The sequence below is a fragment of the Bombina bombina genome, chromosome 11 (genome assembly GCF_027579735.1).
Source record: "Bombina bombina isolate aBomBom1 chromosome 11, aBomBom1.pri, whole genome shotgun sequence".
NCBI classification, from domain to species: domain Eukaryota; kingdom Metazoa; phylum Chordata; class Amphibia; order Anura; family Bombinatoridae; genus Bombina; species Bombina bombina.
In genome coordinates this window covers 40,706,180-40,712,179 of record NC_069509.1, presented here as the reverse complement: position 1 = coordinate 40,712,179, position 6,000 = coordinate 40,706,180, and the positions used below count along the sequence as shown (strand labels likewise).

The 6,000-nt window shown below is 37.6% G+C and overlaps 1 protein-coding gene across 2 annotated transcripts in view; it reads right to left on the bottom strand.

Annotated features, from left to right (window-relative positions):
- Positions 1-6,000, bottom strand: part of LOC128642025 (uncharacterized) — a 135,691-nt gene that overhangs the window by 70,996 nt on the left and 58,695 nt on the right. The window lies entirely within an intron of this gene.

The following is a 6,000-nucleotide window of genomic DNA, read 5'->3' as shown; positions in this document are numbered from 1 at the left end:
ATGTCAAGATTGTATGAACCTAGAAAACTGATCAGAATGTGAGGATTTTGGTGGAAGTTTAATTATTGGTATTCTGCCCCCCCCCCCCCCCCCCCCTTGGTAATCTGGGTAGGTCAGTTGTACTGCTAAAAGTTATTATGTTCTTTCTCTACATCACCATTACAGCTACTTACCCAAACACTGTTTTGTCTCTTTTTATTGATACATTCAATGCTATTGATAGATGGGAAGTGAGATAACAAATCTCCTTAACCTACATTTCTCACAGATGGAGAAGTGGCTGTGTCAAGTTGTGAAGATCGCCATTAAATCGTCTTGTTACTATGTGCCTCCTTGCAGGAGCTGCAATTTGAAGATCCCCCTATTGCCTCGCCTCCTACACTGCAAGATATTTTGGAGATGGCTTTAGAAGATCACGTTGAGGTTTTCGGCAGTGAGTATGACGATACCCTCACACGGGTAATGAGACAAACTTATTTATCAGGGCAGGGGACTACACTGATATCAGAGCATCCTGACAAACATGATCATGTGGTTCCTAAAAAGTACAAGTGTCCATTTATTTCTATAAAGAGAGAATCTAGCCAATCAATAGAAAATTGGATTTGGAGATCCAGCAATTCTACAAAGAAGCCGAGGGGGTATATGACCTCTCTGACTAGGGTGTTAGTGGGTTTTTTCCTCCAAGAAAAAATGCTATTGGGACTTTTGCCTTGCATTTCTTGAATCTATACTCCCCAATACCCCTTTCACTTGACTTACCCTGTAGTTTATTTATAAAGATACATTGGAAAACAGATGTATGGTGAAAGACTTTACCTTACAAGGGATCCTCAGATGTGTGATTGATGGGACTTGATATTGTGCAAACAACTTTTTAGGAGAGCTATGTTTTTTAGACGTTTCAGAGTTTAACTTTGTTCACCTTAAAATTGCTATTTTATCTTGAATCTTCTAGCGCTAGCAAGTGACATTTAATATTCTTGTAGGCCCAAGAGTGGCCCAATATGTAATATGAAGGTCAAGTCACTAGAATTTTTTTTGAACAAAGTTGTTTTAATTAGTTTCAATATTTATTTTTCCTTTTTTGACGATCCCTAACTGTACAGAGGCTTCTGTAAAAGGCCCTTATTATGAAAGCCCTACTTTTCAAATTGTTTTCCATAATGTGTTATGAGGTCCATGAGTAAATGTTTTAGTAAACAAAATTGAGGGATTCCTATTATGTTTTGGGATTCGTACAGACCTAAGAGTTATTTCCATATATAAGATTTAATTACTCAAGATGCTGGTTTTTTAGGCATGTGAACATATAATATTGATTTTGTACTTTTTTGTTTTGTCTATAACATTCTGCTTACAATCCTCAAGAAAATAAAACATTAAAGAGAAGCTGTAGTGAACATTTGCTTAACTTTAATTTGTTTATTATTTTTTTTAGAAGTAGCTGGTTTTGCTCATTGAAACTACAACTCATTGTTCTCAAAAACATGCCCATTCAAATGACTGCAAGAAGAGCAGCCATATTTATTTCCCCTCTCTCTCTTTCTCTCCAAATCAATGCTCCTAAAACTCTCTCCATTTCATATAGTGTATGTTTTAATAAATAATCTGTTTACATATTTGTGCATTTGCACCTTTGTGTTGGTATTTTAATATTTAACCCTGCTTTTCAATACTGGTAGTTATAATTGACACAAAACCGAGGAGCGCCTCATGTGTAGATCAATGGTGCCACAAGCAAAAGAGCATCATTTGAGGCCAAATGGGTACGCACGTGTGACAATAGCCCCCTTATGTGCTGGTAGTAGCAAGCTGATATCTCAGGGTGCATCAGATAACCCTTCTCCTGGCTTCAGACTGGGAAACAGGATGAAAATCCAAGGAACAATTGGCCCCAGGATGTGGTTCCAACGGATAATAAGGTGCTTGCACTTAGCTTTTGTTAAAAATGGTTTATTAAAAATCACATTAAAAACATCAAGCAGTAAGTGACAGGGGCATAGTCATTTATTTAATCATAATATTTACCTTTCAGCTTGATGATTGCATTGGATATAGTCTATTGATCCTTTTGTGCCGACTCCTATTTTTGTTGAGGTAGTTAAAATTAATGTTTTTGTTAGAATTTTATGTATAATCTAAATTGATCATACATTAACCTCTTTATTTATTATGTCATTTTATTTTTAAATATATTATGTTATTTCTATTATTTTCACATTTTGGTTGTTACCATTTGCTTAATAGGGTTTAAGATATATGGTGACATCTGTAACATTTAGCCACCAATCAGCAATCACTACCCAGGTGCTGAACCAAAAATGGTCTGGCTTCTAAGCTTACATTCTAGCTTTTTGAAATAAAGATACCAAGATTATGAAGAAAAATTGATAATAGGAGTCAATTACGGCTAGATTTGGAGTTTGGCTGTCGCCGTGAAAACCAGCGTTAGAGGCTCCTTACTCTGGTTTTAGGCTAACTCCGGTATTTGGAGTCACTCAAAAAAGGGTCTAACGCTCACTTTTCAGCCGCGACTTTTCCATACCGCAGATCCCCTTACGTCAATTGCGTATCCTATCTTTTCAATGGGATCTTTCTAACTCCGGTATTTAGAGTCGTGTCTGAAGTGAGCGTTAGAAATCTAACGACAAAACTCCAGCCGCAGAAAAAAGTCAGTAGTTAAGAGCTTTTTGGGCTAACGCCGGTTCATAAAGCTCTTAGCTACTGTACTCTAAAGTACACTAACACCCATAAACTACCTATGTACCCCTAAACCGAGGTCCCCCCACATCGCCGCCACTCGATTACATTTTTTAACCCCTAATCTGCCGACCGCCACCTACGTTATACTTATGTACCCCTAATCTGCTGCCCCTAACACCGCCGACCCCTGTATTATATTTATTAACCCCTAATCTGCCCCCCTCAACGTCGTCTCCACCTGCCTACACTTATTAACACCTAATCTGCCGAGCGGACCGCACCGCTACTATAATAAAGTTATTAACCCCTAATCCGCCTCACTAACCCTATAATAAATAGTATTAACCCCTAATCTGCCCTCCCTAACATCGCCGACACCTAACTTCAATTATTAACCCCTAATCTGCCGACCGGAGCTCACCGCTATTCTAATAAATGTATTAACCCCTAAAGCTAAGTCTAACCCTAACACTAACACCCCCCTAAGTTAAATATAATTTTAATCTAACGAAATTAATTAACTCTTATTAAATAAATTATTCCTATTTAAAGCTAAATACTTACCTGTAAAATAAATCCTAATATAGCTACAATATAAATTATAATTACATTGTAGCTATTTTAGGATTAATATTTATTTTACAGGCAACTTTGTAATTATTTTAACCAGGTACAATAGCTATTAAATAGTTAAGAACTATTTAATAGTTACCTAGTTAAAATAATTACAAAATTACCTGTAAAATAAATCCTAACCTAAGTTACAATTAAACCTAACACTATACTATCATTAAATTAATTAAATAAAATACCTACAATTACCTACAATTAAACCTAACACTACACTATCAATACATTAATTTAATACAATATCTACAAATAACTACAATGAAATAAACTAACTAAAGTACAAAAAATAAAAAAGAACTAAGTTACAAAAAATAAAAAAATATTTACAAACATAAGAAAAATATTACAACAATTTTAAACTAATTACACCTACTCTAAGCCCCCTAATAAAATAACAAAGACCCCCAAAATAAAAAATGCCCTACCCTATTCTAAATTACTAAAGTTCAAAGCTCTTTTACCTTACCAGCCCTGAACAGGGCCCTTTGCGGGGCATGCCCCAAGAAGTTCAGCTCTTTTGCTCTTTTGCCTGTAAAAAAAAACATACAATACCCCCCCCAACATTACAACCCACCACCCACATACCCCTAATCTAACCCAAACCCCCCTTAAATAAACCTAACACTAAGCCCCTGAAGATCATCCTACCTTGTCTTCACCTCACCAGGTATCACCGATCCGTCCTGGCTCCAAAATCTTCATCCAACCCAAGCGGGGGCTGGCGATCCATCATCCGGTGGCTGAAGAGGTCCAGAAGAGGCTCCAAAGTCTTCATCCTATCAGGGAAGAAGAGGCGATCCGGACCGGCAACCATCTTGATCCAAGCGGCATCTTCTATCTTCATCCGATGACGACTGGCTCCATCCTGAAGACCTCCACCGCGGACCCATCTTCATCCGGCGACGTCCAACTGAAGAATGACGGTTCCTTTAAGGGACGTCATCCAAGATGGCGTCCCTCGAATTCCGATTGGCTGATAGGATTCTATCAGCCAATCGGAATTAAGGTAGGAATATTCTGATTGGCTGATGAAATCAGCCAATCAGAATCAAGTTCAATCCGATTGGCTGATGGAATCAGCCAATCAGATTGAGCTCGCATTCTATTGGCTGTTCCGATCAGCCAATAGAATGCGAGCTCAATCTGATTGGCTGATTGGATCAGCCAATCGGATTGATCTTGATTCTGATTGGCTGATTCCATCAGCCAATCAGAATATTCCTACCTTAATTCCGATTGGCTGATAGAATCCTATCAGCCAATCGGAATTCGAGGGACGCCATCTTGGATGACGTCCCTTAAAGGAACTGTCATTCTTCAGTTGGACGTCACCGGATGAAGATGGGTCCGCGGTGGAGGTCTTCAGGATGGAGCCGGTCGCCATCGGAGGAAGATAGAAGATGCCGCTTGGATCAAGATGGTTGCCGGTCCGGATCGCCTCTTCTTCCCGGATAGGATGAAGACTTTGGAGCTTCTTCTGGACCTCTTCAGCCACCGGATGATGGATCGCCAGCCCCCGCTTGGGTTGGATGAAGATTTTGGAGCCAGGACGGATCGGTGATACCTGGTGAGGTGAAGACAAGGTAGGATGATCTTCAGGGGCTTAGTGTTAGGTTTATTTAAGGGGGGTTTGGGTTAGATTAGGGGTATGTGGGTGGTGGGTTGTAATGTTGGGGGGGTATTGTATGTTTTTTTTTACAGGCAAAAGAGCTGAACTTCTTGGGGCATGCCCCGCAAAGGGCCCTGTTCAGGGCTGGTAAGGTAAAAGAGCTTTGAACTTTAGTAATTTAGAATAGGGTAGGGCATTTTTTATTTTGGGGGTCTTTGTTATTTTATTAGGGGGCTTAGAGTAGGTGTAATTAGTTTAAAATTGTTGTAATATTTTTCTTATGTTTGTAAATATTTTTTTTTTTGTAACTTAGTTCTTTTTTATTTTTTGTACTTTAGTTAGTTTATTTCATTGTAGTTATTTGTAGATATTGTATTTAATTAATGTATTGATAGTGTAGTGTTAGGTTTAATTGTAGGTAATTGTAGGTATTTTATTTAATTAATTTAATGATAGTATAGTGTTAGGTTTAATTGTAACTTAGGTTAGGATTTATTTTACAGGTAATTTTGTAATTATTTTAACTAGGTAACTATTAAATAGTTCTTAACTATTTAATAGCTATTGTACCTGGTTAAAATAATTACAAAGTTGCCTGTAAAATAAATATTAATCCTAAAATAGCTACAATGTAATTATAATTTATATTGTAGCTATATTAGGATTTATTTTACAGGTAAGTATTTAGCTTTAAATAGGAATAATTTATTTAATAAGAGTTAATTAATTTTGTTAGATTAAAATTATATTTAATTTAGGGGGGTGTTAGTGTTAGGGTTAGACTTAGCTTTAGGGGTTAATACATTTATTAGAATAGCGGTGAGCTCCGGTCGGCAGATTAGGGGTTAATAATTGAAGTTAGGTGTCGGCGATGTTAGGGAGGGCAGATTATGGGTTAATACTATTTATTATAGGGTTAGTGAGGCGGATTAGGGGTTAATAACTTTATTATAGTAGCGGTGCGGTCCGCTCGGCAGATTAGGGGTTAATAAGTGTAGATAGCTTGCGGCGACGTTGGGGGGGCAGATTAGGGGTTAATAAATATAATATAGGGG